Source organism: Giraffa tippelskirchi, chromosome 7 (assembly GCF_054371585.1).
Source record: "Giraffa tippelskirchi isolate mGirTip1 chromosome 7, T2T-mGirTip1v1.2.pri, whole genome shotgun sequence".
In the NCBI taxonomy this organism is placed as follows: Eukaryota; Metazoa; Chordata; class Mammalia; order Artiodactyla; family Giraffidae; genus Giraffa; species Giraffa tippelskirchi.
Genome location: NC_137281.1, coordinates 127718535 through 127736127, shown reverse-complemented (window position 1 = coordinate 127736127; position 17593 = coordinate 127718535). Strand labels below are relative to the sequence as shown.

Sequence of the window (17593 nt, the reverse complement as noted above, 5' to 3'; positions counted from 1 at the left end):
GTGGTGAATGACTATGATCCACTTACATACATCCTGCTAAACACAAATGTACCCTGAAATTAACTTCTTAGCCAGAACCCCAAAATACCTGTAGCCAATCCAAAGCCACCCAACTCAAGGGGAACTGTGGCTGAAGGAAAACCAAAATGGAAATATATAATGGGGCTTAAGCCAATGGCAGTTAAAATATCACACATTTGCACGTTTCATAAAACACACAACTATGTCAACTCTTTGCTAAGTTCCCTCCCAGGGTCTTGGAAAGTATCTATTCAAGGGCCTAGAAGCTTAAGCTTTATTAATTTAGGGAGGAAAAAAGAAACCCTGCCTCTGATTTAATTAACTTAAACCATGTCATATAAACATTCCCTGGCCTGATGGCAAATCCCTGTATGAAATACATGTGCTGCTTACACATTAAGGGCTCACAGAAAGTTTGTTGAGTAAATGAACAAGAGAATGGAGCAGCCCATTGTACTTAAAGCTGGCTTGCCATTGCCCTCTCCGACTAGGAAGCATACAGTTTATAATTCACAGATATTTATTTTTTTCTTTTCTACAGCTTTCCCTCTGCTTCCAGTTATAGGTTGGGAATTAGGAGTTAGACTAGTTCCTTATGAATTGGTGGATATTTAAAGAAATTGGAGTATGCTTACCCTTTTATCACAAATACAAATACAACCTCATCAGCTCTGGTTGAAAAGGGGCCCAGAAAGGGGGCTCATTTATTCATAATGAGTGGAGAAGAGGGGCCCCTTTGTGAAGTCAAAACTGAGCTCTGAGTCTGCTCCCTGTTCCCCAAGAAACCAAACAGGAATCGTAATGTGGGATGACATAGTGTTGAACGCTGTCCACCGCTGGGTGAGATCACCCGTCAGCTGCTGGAAGGCAAAGAGGTGAAACCCGCTTCATTTACTTTGAGATAGTTCAAGCAGAGCCCACAGGGCTCAGTTGTGGCAGAGAGGTGGAGGTGAAGTGGGCCTCCACTGAGCAGGGCCCCTCCACCTCCCCGAACGTCACCGGCCTCCTACTCACCTGACCTGTGAGGTGTTAGGTTTTTCACTACCCACCCCACCCGAGCTGTGATGCCTGGAGCCTCCACCACGCAGCCCAGGCCGGAGCCCCCTCATCTGGAAGCTACCTACCTCCTCCTTGAGGCTTGCCAGCTCCACCCTGATGCAGAGCAAACACCTCCCAGCCTGCCCATCTCTCCAGGCCTGTCTTTCATGTATTAGTTCTGTGCTTAGCATGTGATGCTCTCGTTTTCTACAGGCAACCGGCGGGATCACTCTTCAGTGCTTTTGCTCAGTCATCCATCTGCCTGGAAGGCCCAAATCCTCTGCTTTCCCAGACAGGTCCCAGTCACTTTAAAGTCTTAACTTCACACAGCAACCCCTACAGGCTGCCTTTGTGCCTTTGCTGCCCATATCCCTACGAGCTCACTCTTTGTCTTTACTTTCTGCTCAGTGCATCTTCTTCCTGCCGCCAGACCTTGGGATGCAGTAGCTGCTCCTAATGTACATTTTGCCATGTTGTTTGAGAATGTTCAGTTTTGCTGTAGAAGAAAACAAATGAAATGGATAAAACTTATTAATATGTTTTAGGCATGGAGTTCTGTTCATGCTTAACCTGTTTGACAAATGAAGTTAATCAGAGCATATGTGTGAAACATAGAAAAGGGTGGAAGGACTCAGTAGCTACTAGATATTCATATACACTAAATACACATAAGGTACTGAGTATTTATGAAGTCTTAATTTAGATATCCACAGACACAACCTCTTTGACCCATGTGTCCTCTATCAAGAAGTATAATATAACCTGGCAGCTCAATAGGCTAATTGCCAAACTACAGCCATAGCCAGACAGAATTGCTGTGATAGAGCAAGTATGTACCCTTAACCCCAGACATCTTCATCTGTTGTGTCCTCTTGCCCATCCCTAACTCTAGTCCTTGCAACAATAGCATCCCTGGGGAAAGCTGAACCCAGAATTCCAACTGCGTGGTTTCTTCCACCTGCTTGTACTCTAGCCTAAGTGTGATAATTTACACCATCTCTTTTCACCCTAGCTTCTCACTATGTGCTTTAAATTCATTTAATGAACCCTGTGATTCAAACACAGTTTGAGAGCTTTTCTGTTCCATGAACCCTGGGAGAGCTTGTGTGTTCATATACTTGGAGGCTACCAGTGTGTCGAGGTAATTTCTCACCAAGCATGGCTCAGTAAATATTTACTTAATGAGTGATTCTGTGAATGAACACACTGCAGAATTAAGAATTGTTTTTCAGGGCCCCACAGGCTCTTTTATAGACCTATCTACTATAGCAAAGAAGCCATGAAAACCTGACTATTGCTGCCTTGTATGCATTCGAGATGATCCCTACCTTTCTTGAGTAGGTCGGGGAAACTCTTGCAAGCCTAGAAGCAGGGTAAGCACATTAGAGGCAGGTGGATATACTACAGAGAGTGAGAACAGAAGTGCTAGGTGGTGATGCACAGTAGGTGGGGTTGTTGTTTCCCAGAAAATGGTGGTGATGAGAAGAGGCTAAGAATAGTGGTCCAAACATCTAATCATGAAGCAGGACAATTCAGGGAGAATACAGAGAAATGTGGGATTTAGAAATATGAGTGGGAGTGTGGTTTGTAGAAGAGGCAGTTAAAGAACTGGAATCTTGGGGCATCAGCAACGTTCTGGGTCAGCGTGTAAATAGATTTTGGGTAGTACAAACTCAGGAGGAGCCTTGGGGGTTCAAAATACTTTGCTTCATGAATGTACAAGAGCAGACAGTTGCCACTTCACTGGTGCTTTGCTTCTGTGATAGGTGAATTCTCCATGTTTGCAATAGGTTAATTCTCCATGTACACATCACTTTTTTAAAAACTGTAGGTTCCTTTGATCCTGTTTAATATGTATTTTAATAATACAGATCACTCTGTCTCCTTTCTTAAATCGATTTCTTGAAATATAAATAAGCAAATAAATACTCAAACAATTAACTAAGATTTCCTTCTATTGATGGTCTGTGACCATTCTGAAAAATAACATCTGCCCTCTACTTGGCTCCAGGGAATTTTATGAGTGTTAATGACATGTCTGAAAAGCGTTTCATTTCCTTGGAAACAAGCTTAACAAAGTGTTTTTCTCTCCACAATGATATAACAAGCCACTCATGCTGTGCTACTGATTTGTAATAATTGAAACTTTGGTTACTAAGAAATTTAAGTGGTTTGATGGCAGATCAAAATAAAATTTTCAATATTTTTCTTATCTCCTACATGTTTTTAGGTGATAGATAGGTAAATGGTCTTTCCATGACTTAAAAAAACAAGTTCCATGGTATTTATTCTCCCATCATATTTTAACCAGTCTTTCCATCAGTTCACAAGGTCATGGACTTGGCCTGTTTTTCATTTTGTAAACATCTGGATTTATAGTAAATGATTCATGCAGCCCAATACCTGACTGCCCTCATTTTGCTCTGTCTTATTATCACTTGTGGAATCTGATTTACTTCCTACCCCACATACTATTCTTTCATTTGGAACAATTTCCTCAGTTATACAAGTCTCCAGTTTATGGAATAATCATGATTAATTTGTCCACTGTAACGGAAAGTGCTATCTGGAAAAGGTTTTCTCATTTATAGCTGGGAAAATTCACGTCCTCCTCTGCAAAGAACACAGTGACGGGCTGATGTGATAAGAACAACAAAGTCCCAGAGCAGAAGGTCGCAAACAGGATTGGAGGGAACAAAGGCAGAATTTTTAGATACACTGTTGTTTTTCTTGTTGTCACTGTCTGACAGGTTATATGATTATTTATAGATTTGTTGCCCTCCCTCCTGGTCCCTTAACATGTAATCTCCATGAGAGCAGGGACGGTATCGCCAGCATATATCACTGCACCTGGCACATAGTAGACATTCAATACTATTTGCTAAGCTGTTGAATGAGTGGTCTATCCATCCATCCATCAGTCAGTAAAATGATAAAATAGTAGATCCTGATAGTTACTATTTGTTGAATGTCCCTTTGGGTTGAATAGTGTCTCCTAACATTCATGTCCACCAGAACCTCAGAACAGGGAACTTGTTTGGGAATAGGGTCTTTGCAGATGTGATTCATGTAAGATGAGGGTTAGGGTGGACACAAGAACATGCAGGGAAAAAGGCTGTGTGGACGGCCTGGACAATGTGGACAGAGACTGGATTTAACTAGCTGCAATCTGTGCAATGCCAAGAGTTGCCAGCAGCCAGGAGAGAGGCATGGGACAGTTTCTCCCTCAGAGATCCCAAAACCAATTCTTCCCAACCCTTTGATTTCTGACTTCTGGTCTTCAGAAATGTGAAGGAATAAATTTTGATTGTTTTAAACCATCCAGTTTGTGGTACTTGTTATAAACTAGGTCACTAATATAAATCTTCTTAGTGACAAGTCTTGGACACGTGCCTTTATATGACAATTGCCAATTTACAGATAAGGAAACTGGTTCATAGAAGCTAAATGTCTTGCTAGTAGGTGACCCGTAGCCCAACTCAGGTTTTTGCCTTTGGGAACCATGTTCCAAACTGTTGCCATTTTTGGCCAACTTGGAGCCAGGAGATTTAGGGAGATTAAGTTGAAAGTCAGAGTCCCTACCCCATGGTCATTCCATGGCTGCTTTCAGCACGTTAGGTTAGTGAAGGGGGTACAGAAAAAAAGGGATGTGCCTTCTTTATTAAGAGCTTTGTGCCCATTGAAATCACTGGGAGTACAAGTTAGCCAGAAACCAGGGAATGTGCACACTGGATTTTAGAATTTCTTCTGAATCTGCACTTCCATTATCAGTTGTTCTCTCTTCGGTAATGGCTAAGGCTTTGAAGACCAGTTGGCAGTATCTACTGAAAGTGAACATTTGCAAGCCTATCACATGACCCTGTGATTTTTTTCCTAAGTGTAAATCACCAATGAAATGCATGCATATTTTCACCAAAAGGCATGTATAAGAAAGTTCATAGAGGCACCTCAAGGCAGAAACTACCCAAATGATCATTAACACTAGAATGGAAAATGAGTTGTAGTATATTCATTCAAAGTTAGGTTTCACAGCAATGGGAAAGAACAGACCAATGCTCCATGCAGCAGCATTTCACAAAGATAACATTTTAAGGGAAAGAAGCCAGTTAGAAGAGAATACATAGCAAGTGATTTCATTTGTGTATATTTCAAAAACAGACAGTTGTAGAAGTCAAGATAATGGTTTATCTCTGGAGAGGTAGTGAAGGATTGGTATTATGTATTTTGTTTCTTGATCTAGGTGCTGGTTACACGAGTGTTCGGTTTTTTAAAAAATATGAACTGTGTATTTGTGATATGTGTACTTCTCTACACATAGATGGACTTCCCAGGTGGCGCTAGTGGTAAAGAACCTGCTTGCCAATGCAGGAGACATAAGAGATGCAGGTTTGATCCCTGGGTTGGGAAGATCTTCTGGAGGAGGTGGGCATGGCAACCCACTCTAGTATTCTTGCTTGGAGAATGCAATGGACAGAGGAGCCTGGCGGGCTATAGGCCATGGGGTTGTAAGAGTTGGACACGACTCAGTGACTAAACCACCACATGGTGGATGAATCCCTCTTTGGTTGAGTCATTGAGTTTGCCCATCACTATCTGCCTGTAATTGTCTCAGTAACTTTAAGTCTTGTATCCTGAGAAATGCTTTAGACCTGGGGAAGCCAGGATGATTGGTCACCCTAGCTTTTCTGCACAGGCCAACTCTGATTGTCTGTAGTGTAATCTCGACCCCTTCCTGGACTAGTTCTTGAGATTTGGTGAAACAGATATGAACAAAATCCAATATAACTAGGAGAATGAAGGTACTTTGTGTTTGAGGAATGGCCTTTGACTTCGGGTCACAAGATGTGGATTTGATTCTCAGCTATCTATCTACTTGCTGTGTGACTTGATGTTACTTTTCTGAGACTCCTCTTGTCTGTGGACAAAAATGTCCTACCAAACAAAGTAGTTGTATGACTTAAATAAGATAAGGCATGTAAAAGTGCTTGACTCATAGTAGCTGATCAACAAATAACACTTTCCTTTCCTATCAATTTTTTTCTTTCTTTCTTCACTATGTTGTTCTCATTCCTCCAAACTCTCAAAAACATGGTTTCTATTTTTTTGATGATACTTCTCTTCATTGCAGGGTGGTATGGACTAAGCTTTGGAATGAGATATCTACCTCTGAATTCAAATTCTGGTTCAGTCACTTTCTGTTTGTGGACCTCAGGTAAATTAACTTCTCAGAGCCTTGATTTTCTCACCTCTAAAATGAGAATCCTTTGTCTTTAAGATATATAATAAATGCAGACATTGCAGTTGCTTTTGGTACCCTGCATCATGCCTGCTCAGCCCATCTCTTGTTTCTACTGTAGCTCTCGTTCTCCAGGAACCGAGACTCATATTGTCAGTACACACCTTATCATGTGCATTTCTGCTTTTTAGATTCTAGTCTTATTTGGGCTATACAGTGAAAGGTAAAGGAGAAAAGGAAAGATATATCCATGTGAATGCAGAGTTTCAAAGAACAGCAAGGACAGATTAGAAAGCCTTCTTCGGTGATCAATGCAAAAAAATAGAGGAAAACAATAGACTGGGAAAGACTAGAGATCTCTTCAAGAAAATTAGAGACAATAACGGAGCGTTTCATGCAAAGATGGGCACAATAAAGGACAGAAACAGTATGGCCCTAACAGAAGCAGAAGATATTAAGAAGAGGTGGCAAGAATACACAGAAGAACTATACAAAAAAGATCTTCATGACCCAGATAATCACAATGGTGTGATCACTCACCTAGAGCCAGACATCTTGGAATGCAAAGTCAAGTGGGCCTTAGGAAGCATCACTATGAACAAAGCTAGTGGAGGTGATGGAATTCCAGCTGAGCTATTTAAAATTCTAAAAGATGATGCTGTTAAAGTGCTGCACTCATTATGCCAGCAAATTTGGAAAACTCACAAGTGGCCACAGGACTGGAAAAGATCAGTTTTCATTCCAATCCCAAAGAAAGGCAATGCCAAAGAATGTTCAAACTACCACATAATTGCATTCATCTCACATGCTAGCAAAGTAATGCTCAAAATTCTCCAAGGTAGGCTGCAACAGTACATGAACCAAGCACTTCCAGATATTCAAGCTGGATTTAGAAAATGCAGAGGAACCAAAGATCAAATTGCCAACATCCACTGGATCATAGAAAAAACAAAGAGTTCCAGAAAAACATCTGCTTCATTGACTACGTTAAAGCCTTTGACTATGTGGATCACAACAAACTGTGGAAAATTCTTAAAGAGATGGGAATACCAGACCACCTTACCTTCCCCCTGAGAAACCTGTATGTAGGTCTAGGAGCAACAGTTAGAACCAGACATGGAACAAAAAACTGGTTCAAAATTGGGAAAGGAGTACGTAAAGGCTGTATATTGTCACTTTGGTTATTTAACTTATATGCAGAGTACTTCATGAGATGTGCTTCATGGATGAAGCACAAGCTGGAATCAAGACTGCCAGGAGAAATATCAATAACTTCAGATATGCAGATGACACCACCCTGATGGCAGAAAGCGAAGAGGAACTAAAGAGCCTTTCGATGAAAGTGAAAGAAGAGAGTGAAAAAGCTGGTTTAAAACTCAACATTCAAAAACCTAAATCATGGCATCCAGTCCCATCACTTCATGGCAAATAGATGAGGAAACAGTGGAAACAGTGGCTGACTTTATTTTCTTGGGCTCCAAAATCATCGCAGATGATGACTGCAGCCATGAAATTAAAAGACACTTGCTCCTTGGAAGAAAAGCTATGACCAAGCTTGACAGCATATTAAAAAGCAGAGACATTACTTTGCCAACAAAAGTCCATCTAGTCAAAGCTATGGTTTTTCCAGTAGTCATGTATGGATGTGAGAGTTGGACCATAAGGAAAGTTGAGCACCGAAGAATTGATGCTTTTGAACTGTGATGTTGGAGAAGACTCTTGAGAATCCCTTGGACCGCAGGGCATTCAAACCAGTCAATCCTAAAGGAAATCAGCCCTGAATATTTATTGGAAGGACTGATGCTGAAGTTGAAGCTCTAATACTTTGGCCACCTGATGCAAAGAACTGACTCATTGGAAAAGACCCTGATGCTGGGAAAGATTGAGGGCAGGAGGAGAAGGGGACAACAGAGGTGGTTGGATGGCATCACATACTTGATAAACATGAGCTTGAGCAAGCTCTGAGAGTTGGTGCTGAACAGAGAAGCCTGGCATGCTGCAGTCCATGGTGTTGCAAAGAGTCGGACATGACTGACTGAGTGATTGAACTGAACTGAACTGAGCGCAAACAGAAAATGGGATCTATGCAATTTCATGTGGAGTCGGATACTAAGTTACCATACATGATAGTCTAGGATGAACAGTATGTGAGGATGATCAAAATTTCAGAAACAGAATAGATTTAAAAGAGGAGGGAGTCTCATGAATTTGCCATGACTTGCATCTTCCATATTAATCTGAGCTATATTTTTAATCTATTTAGGATTGCAATGCAATACAATAGAATGTATTATTAACCCATGAAGCACCCATCAATATTTATTTCTGTCTCCAGAACCTTGTATCTTAGCAGGTTATGATAATCTACTGCACAGATTTAAACACTGGCTCCAAAAAATGTAGCTTGATTCATTCTTGTCCGTAAAGCTTAGAGAATTACACTATTGTGTGAGATCTTAATGATGCTCTAGTTCCTTCACCCCGAAACATATCAGTTAACTCTACAAGTCACATGTAGATTTGTATATAGTTGAAATAAAGTTGATATAAAGTTGAAGAAGATATAGTTTTGTGCCTTCAAAGAACTATAGATTAATTGAGACAAAAACACTTTTGTTGAGTGTCTAGGTGTTATGCACATTATATGTACCATCTCCAATCACCCCCCAAAGCTTATATAAAGTTTGGGTTCCTCTTAAAGTAGACACCAAGAATTTGAGGTGGTTTACAATTTTATTTAGACCTTGAGGTAGATTACAAAAAATATGCAAAGAATAAACTTTATGGTTAAGGGAATCTGGGGAAAGGCAAACAGAGCTAATTTGGGATAAAACAGCACACAGGAATGTATCCCAAATTGTTCTGTGCAGCTGCTTGAGGTGGACTGCATATTTGATTTTCAGTTTCCTCAAGATCAAAGTAAAAAGAAAAAACAGTCATGGTTTCAAGAGCTGTAGCATCCTTGAGATAAAAATGAATCAGTTTAGGAAAAGCAGTTTTCCTATGGAGACTTGAAAGCGAATCCTCCCATAGGTCTTCATTAAGAGCACACCATAGGGTAATGATATTATTACCCTATATTATCCCAGATGGTGTTATATAGTGAAAACTGTGGAGAGCAGGTATACAGCTGTTTCTTATACTGTCCCTCAGTCTAAGACAAAAGCTCATTTTAGCACAGTCAACGTAAATATTTATAGTCCCTCAAACAGTTCTCTATAAATATAATTTCTTAACAATGTTTTAGATTTGGTTTACTTGAATCAGTATCTTTTTGTTGCATTTGGCTGAGGTCTTTTATGCCTCCTTCAGTCTATAACAGTTCCATTCCTTTCTTTTTCCTCTTTGCCATCTAGAATAGTTGTTGAAGAACCAGGTCATTTGTCCTGTGGAATTTCCCACATTCAGGATTTGGCTGATGGTATTCTTGTGGTTTCACTGTGTTTTAAATAACAATTATTTTATTTCCACGACTACAAGTTACTCTCAGTTCTTTTTCAGACTTGTCCAAATCTTTTTTTTTTTTTTTTTTTGGTTTCTTTCAGTCTCTTTCTCCTTATTCATAGCTAATCTGATATTGACATTTTCTGAATCCCTTATAGGTCTGGTTCTATTGTTTATTATTTCTTGTTCATGGGTGCTTGTCTCCTGGTGGATTTTGTAATTTTTGATTGTGAGTTTGTGTGAGTTCATATTTGTTGGCACTATCTCTGAGAGGATGCTGCAGGATCTGGGTTGAAGGTTTGTTTCTCTGGGTAGATTTCCGATTGTCTTTGCCAAGTACCTGGGGGCATCGCAGACCTGAGTCTACTTTAAGTGACATTCTCTTCTAAGTGTTCTAGTGTGATTTCTCGCTCTGAACCTGGTGTGTGGCCTATTTGGGTGTTTTGAAATCTCAGAGGACAATTTTTTTTTTTTTTTCCCCTCAATCCAGAGCCAAGTTTTCTTTTGTGCTTGCCATTGCTGGAAAGGCTCTCTTTGCTTCACCATTTTCCTAAAGGAATATCCCCTATGAATCCTAGCACTGTGCAAATAGGTCTGCAACCTGGCTTCCTGTCATTCACAATGGCTGCGTTTGAACTCACTCAACTCTCTCATCTCAGTCTTAGCTTCTTAGCAGGTCTGCCATTATTTCAATTTTATTTTTTAAATTGAGGGCTTCCCTGATAGCGCAGTTGGTAAAGAACCTGCCTGCAATGAAGGAGACCCCGGTTCCATTCCTGGGTCAGGAAGATCCGCTGGAGAAGGGATAGGCTACCCACTCCAGTATTCTTGGGCTTCCCTTGTGGCTCAGCTGCTAAAGAATCCTCCTGCAATGCGGGAGTCCTGGGTTTGATCCCTGAGCTGGGAAGATCCTCTGGAGAAGGGAAAGGCTACCCACTCCAGTATTCTGGCCTGGAGAATTCCATGGACTGTATGGTCCATGGGGTTGCAAAGACTCAGACAGGACTGAGCAACTTTCACTTTCAATGTATGTCTACATGATTATATAACTTCTATATATTATAATTAACATGATACATGATTATTATCTATATGTGTAGTCTAATGGATAATATACCTTATAATATTATATATACGTGTATGTGTTAGGTATGTGTGTACATATATATGTTTATTCTTTAAAAATTTTTTTCATAGCTGGTGGATTTCAGAATCTTTAGCCTAGCATGTTTTCAAAATAGAAGTCCTTGATTCTCTGCAGTATGCCTGCCTAAATCCAAAGAACCTTTTAGTACTCTTCTGAGCTCCTGAATCATGGAAGACATGGCACCCTCATATGCCTACCTGAAACTGTGGCTGTGCTTTTCTATTATCTTGATTAGAACTCATCTCACTTAACTCCCCGTGGCTGCTTCTCACAACTAGTGAACTCTGACTATGATGGCCCGGTGTGCTGCTACACGGAAACAGACCTGCAGCATCTTCTCCTAGCCCTTTCTTGTATTCTCACAACATGGAAATAAAGCCAGTTGCTCCCTCAGCCTCTGATGGAGGCTTCTCTCTTCCTCACCATTCAGGCGGCCTGGCTGCCCTCAGGAGATGCCTGTGTCGTATTTGTGTACAATTTCACTATCCACTGCACTTGCTTAAATGTCTGCCTTCACCGCTCAATCGTGGGTGCCAAAACCTTTTTCAATCCCATCGTTATAAGCATCTCTCTCCAGACTTGTTCTGCCTCCTGTATCTTTTTGTTCAGTTGGTTAGCCTTTCACCCACCTGGTCTCCCAAGCTAGAAAGTCTGTCTTCCTCCTCACGCTGAGCTTCTGTGGGGTGCTGAGTGACCCCTTACCCCCTGCTCTCCAATGGGTCCAGGCCCTCTCTGTGCCTCCTCTGGATTATTGCAGCAGTCTTCTGAGCAGGTTTCTGATTTCTTCTCAGGCACTGCAAACCCACCCTCCACACAGTCATCATGATTTAAAGTGCAAGTCTGACCAAGGCCCTGTGTAAAATCCTTGAGTGGATGGAGCCTGGCCTCCTCTTTGCTCCCGGTTTTACAGACTTGCTCTCAGCCCCATCTCCTCCACACATTGGACATTGGAGACGGGGTTCAGCAACAATGACTGCTTAGTGCCCCCATTTTGAACCAGGCTGTCTTTCTCTTTAGTGCCTTACCTTTGGGGTCCCCTTTGCCTGAATTACATCTGCTGACCCTCTTTGTGGGCCGAAGTCCCACCCACCCATGAGATTCAGCACCTGTCTTTGTCCCTTCAGCAACTGTTCTTCAACGTCCCTCTGCCAGCCTCCCCACTCTGTGTCTGAGAACAGCCTGTGGATTGTCCTGCTTGCCCATCCGTCCTTGTCCTGCCCATTTCAAGGTCCTCTTTTCTGATCTCTCTCCCACCTGCACAGCAAAGTCAATGCTTGTCTGTCTCCGTAAGTCCCTTAGGGGATCTAGGACTGGATCACACTTATCTTTGTATTTCCTGTCCTTAACATTTCTCTCACCATTTAGCAGGTGCTCATTGTTCAGTGTAGAAATCATTCCTATCTTTATTACTAACAGCATTATGATTTGGATAACTTTCTTAATTTAATTGAGCTTTAAACATTTCATATTTAACATGGATAATAATGTACAACTAACTTATAGGGTTGTGAGGATGGCGCACAAAATACATGATTCTAAGTGTTAGTTCCTTTTCCTCTTGTTTTCTGTTAAAACATCTCTTGAGGGTACACTGCTGACATATTAATAATAGTGATAATAATGATTCTTAAGTTGGGAGAAATATCAATAACCTCAGGTATGCAGATGACACCACACTTATGGCAGAAAGTGAAGAAGAACTAAAGAGCCTCTTAATGAAAATGAAAAAGCAGAGTGAAAAAATTGGCTTAAAACTCAACATTCCAAAAACTAAGATCATGGCATCTGGTCCCATCACTTCATGGCAAATAGATGGGGAAACAATGGAAACAGTGACAGATTTTATTTTGGGGGGTTCCTTCCAAATCACTGCAGATGGTGACAACAGCCATGAAATTAAAAGACGCTTGCTCCTTAGAAGAAAAGCTATGACCAACCTAGATAGCATATTAAAAAGCAGAGGCATTACTTTGTCAACAAAGTCCATCTAGTCAAGGCTATGGTTTTTCCAGTAGTCATGTATAGATGTGAGAGTTGAACTATAAAGAAATCTGAGTGCAGAAGAATTGGTGCTTTTGAACTGTGGTGTTGGAGAAGACTCTTGAGAGTCCCTTGGACTGCAAGGAGATCCAACCAGTCCATCCTAAAGGAGATCAGTCCTGAATATTCATTGGAAGGACTGATACTGATGCTAAAACTCCAATACTTTGGCTACCTGATGCGAAGAACTGACTCACTGGAAAAGACCCTGATGCTGGGAAAGATTGAAGGTGGGAGGAGAAGGGGATGACAGAGAATAAGATGGTTGGATGGCATCACCGACTCAATGGACATGAGTTTGAGTAGGCTCCAGCAGTTGGTGATGGACAGGGAAGCCTGGCGTGCTGCAGTTCATGGGGTTGCAAAGAGTCGGATACGACTGGGTGACTGAATTGAACTGAACTGAACTGAGCTGAATCCTATTAATATATCATAGTATCACTAATAGCTACAGCTTATTTGGCTTACCATCTGCCATACAGTATTCTGAATGCCTTACTCATGTATCATCACGACAAGCCTGTGAGGAAGGAGATATGACTACCTTACCTTATGGCTTGGAAGCTGAGGCAGAGAGGCTATATAACTTCCCCCAAACCCTCAGGCATTAGTGGCAGAGCTAGGGTTTGGACCTGGGCTGTCTGACTCTAGTGTGTGCTTAACCAGCTCCTCACCCTGGCTTACTTTCCCATGAAAATAGTTGAAAGTTTTATCCTTCTTTCAAAGAGGGAGAAATTGAGGTTCAAAGAGAGTGGGAGACTTAGCTAAAGTCACACAGCTCAGATATGGTGGAGTGAGGTGTTCTCCACTGCAGCAAAACCTTCACTTATTTTTTTTTTTGGCTGTGCCACATACCATGTGGGATCTTAATTCCCTGACCAGGGTTAGAACCCTTGCCCCCTGGAAGCACTTAACCACTGAGTCTTAACCACTGGACAGCTAAGGAAGTCCCCAAATCTTCACTTTTGTGTGGAGACTTTGCTTGAAACTTTGCCAGTATTAAAACAGACTCCTGTTAGGAGTTAGGCTATTGACAATACTTTTGATGATAATGTATAATAGTAATGGAATGGTTTTCTTTTTTGGTTGAATTAGGAAATGAGATCCATCCTTTTGGGTGACTGAAAATGTCTGAAGTGGAGTATCATGAAAGTAAAATTTATTTAAATTTTACATCGCATTTCTAGCCCACAACTGGCTTGAAATCACAGGTCTGGTAGCCTTCCCCATTTTCTTCTAGGACATTCCTGCTTCCTGAAGAGAGGGGACCAGCAAGGGCCCCCCAGAGCTGCAGCAGATGTGTTTTCCAGCCCACTGTCTGGATGCATTTTGGGGATGAGTTCCTGATATTTATGTGAAAAGGAGGATGACTGGGTCGCTCTGTCTTCTCATTTAGTTTTGCCAGAGGTCACCGTCACAAAAAGTTGGAAGAAATGGGGTGTGTAGGAATTTGGGGCTGGTAAGTTATTTATTTACTTAGCCATATTTTAAAGGCTGAAAAGCCATCATGAAGTCTGTGGAATGCATTGTCGTGAGAGGTCAGCAAGTCAAGTTCTGCGGCCGTATTTTCAAAAGAGCCAGATTATTTCATGGCCAATGATGATATTTGTATTTATAATTAAACTCAGTCTTGGGCAGGACTTAGATGGGGGAGATGGGGTGTTGAAGAAGTGGTTACCACCCTTCTCTCCTCAATCCCGATCTCTGAATCCCAAACTGTAGCCCCATACCCATGAACACTTCGGAGTAGCGACATTGCTTGGAGAGAAAACCATCGCAGAAGAGTTGTGAAGAGAAAAATCAGAGGACATTTAAAAATGTCCTCTAACATTTTTGGCACCAAGGACCAGTTTTGTGGAAGGCTATTTTTTCCGTGGACCAGGGTGGGAGGGATGACTTCTGGGTGATTCAAGTACATTACATTTATTGTGTACTTTGTTTCTATTATGATCACCTAAGCTCCACCTCAGATCATCAGGCATTAGATCCTGGTGGTTGGGGACTCCTGATTTAGGGGATGATTCCAGTAGTCTCCAAAGTAGAATCAAATGTTGTCCTCAACAAGGGACCTGGAACGTGCCAGTCATACAGAAAGAAGAGCCGTAGTTGTAAAGATGGGATCCTTGTAGTGACGGGGGCTAGGATGGTAGAGACAATGTGGAACAATGCCCTCATCAAAAACAACCATGAGTAACTTGACATATTTTCTTTTTTTTTGTAGACATAATGTATTCTTGGGGTAGCTGCTCTGTAATATGCACCCACTCTGGATGTTCATTCTGTTTAATCCTTTCAGCCAGACAATGAAGAAGGGACTGGCATTACCTATGTTTTACAGCATGGAAACCAAAGTTCCGAGAGTTTAAAAAATTGCTCAAGATCAGGTAGCTGGTTTACCTCCACACCTGCGGTCTGAATTATTAAGCTATCTAACTCCCAAGAAAAATGCATAAAGAGACAGTAGTACAATAAGCCAGTATACAATCCTACCACTCAGGAGTAACTCCTGTTAGCCCTTGGCATTGAACAGATACAGAAAAGGACGGCCTGCTTGCTGGTGACTTGCTTTGTGCTCTGGTTTTGTTGATGTTCCACAGAGCACTTTTCATGGTTAGGTGTGTAACAATATGTATCTCCTCCAATACGCAATAAATGCTAGGAGTGAAGGGATAGTTTCTATTTGTTCATCTCTGCATCATCAGGGTCTAGCTCATAGTAGACTTGCGCTTTCAAATGAATAAATAAGTGATCAGAGCTAGGTTGTGGCAAGTCCAGCATTTTCCCTGCCTTCTTCTAAGTTTTGTGACAGGAATCAGTTCTCCTTTGATCACTGAAAGTAGAGAAGTGTCATAATCTCATCCCCCCAGGGAGTTTGACCTCTTGATGACATTTTCAAGGCTGCAGTGAAATGTTGCTGGAACATCAAGTGTGTCATGCCCTCTTTCCCCCCTTTTCATCTCCTCCCATCCTCATCACAGTGCGCAAAAAAAAAAAAAAAAAAAAAAAAACCTCCCTAGGTGGATGCCCCAAAAGGAAGGATCAGGAAGCACTCTTAGAGCCCCAGGAGTAAGTTAGGGATGTAGCAGCTGTGGGCCAGGTGTGGAGGGCCTTCTGGCTGCAGGAGTGGACAGTGAATGTAGACCTGTGATGGAATCAGTCGTGTGCAGGACTCCTCCTGTTGAAAGGCTCCCATGGTGTGATATTTCTTACTGCAATGTGCCTTGGGTCACATATTGGAATTTTCAAGAGAATCCAAGAAAAACAGAAGGGGAAATAAAGTGTTCCTAGTGGGGATTCTCTCTTGAAGAGAAGAATAGATGTGATTCTCTGGTTTCTAGACAAAATTATTTGGTATGAGGGTATTTTATGGAAGAGCATCTGTCTCCCAGAGGAAAAAGAATGGAAAATTGTCCTCTAATAAATCTACTGAGCCCCAGTTAACGTGCAGCCAGACTTCATGGGAACCCTGCGCTGAGGATTTCAGTGCACTTAATTACATAAATACCAAGACATGTAGTCTCCCCCCAGACTGAAAGGTCTCTGGAACAATTAGGAGATTGTGGCCCCCTTGCCCCCTTGTCATGCACATTCATGTCACAGACCTCAGAGGAGGACTTGGGGTGCTTTGATGCCCAATGTGCTCAATTTGGTTTCAGAGATTTCCAATTCCTTGCACCTAAGCACATGTCCTCAACAAACAAATAGCACTGGGGCAGAATTCTCTAGCATTGGAGACTTAATTACCTCCACTCAGTGGTCTTCCCGCTGTTGAGAGCGTCCTGGCTACTTGGCAGCATTAACATTCCTGGAATTGTATTTGGCCAGCCTTTGTGAAGGAGTTGAGTACTGCCTCATTAGCTCAGGCTCGTGGGGCCTTTGTGTCTCTGACAACAGTTTAATTATGGGCTTTGTTTACTTGTCAGTATTACATTGACAGACTAGAGGGCTAATCTGAAGATTAACACAATAGCTTGTTTTCATTTTATTCCTTCAGCCAGTGAATGTAAGAGTTACACAAATCTGTTTTTGTAGCCCTTGTTTTCCGTAATAAGATTGGGGGACATATTCTGAAGCATTTAAGGGTTTTGACATCTTTCTTCTTTAGTTCAATTTAGCCTGGAAGGATCCAAAGAAAGAGATGATAGCTTTTGGAAATACTAAGGTTAGACAACTAAAAGATCTGAGGGACAGGCTAGTTAAGATAAATGAATTTTGGAAACTTTGTCTTGAGACTTTTTCAGTTCCTGTAAGAACCTCTTCTCAGAGGTCAATGGTTATTTCAGATTCTTAGGGGTAAATGTGACAGAAATATGAAGAACAGAATTAAAAATTCCCCTGTATGCATGTCTGCATGCATTACATTTGTAATAGAAGGCTTGGCATGCTTCTCCTTAGCACTTTGAGAACTGTGAACACAAAGCATTGTAAAAATATTCTTCATTGAGGAGGAAAAAAAAATGGGTCATTCTCAGATCCTGGAACTTGAGGACTGATTCTGAGATATGTGTATGAAAGTGTTTCTGTGATTAGGAGTTCTGACAAATTAAGGAAATAACCTTGAACATTGAGAGACTTAACTCTCCTTAATCTCTCAAATAATGAAGCAGAGTAGCAGCTGGAAAATTCAACTTTGCAAAATCAAATTTGTCCTCAGAACAGAAGGTGAG

At 41.4% G+C, this 17593-nt stretch overlaps 1 long non-coding RNA gene across 1 annotated transcript; it reads left to right on the top strand.

Moving 5' to 3' along the window:
• Positions 1–782: 782 nt before the first annotated feature.
• LOC145513350 (uncharacterized) lies at positions 783–15934 on the top strand. The gene is made up of 4 exons (XR_014059325.1): positions 783–896; positions 6188–6271; positions 14167–14385; positions 15148–15934. It is a non-coding gene; the product is annotated as an uncharacterized LOC145513350 (long non-coding RNA).
• Positions 15935–17593: the final 1659 nt, after the last annotated feature.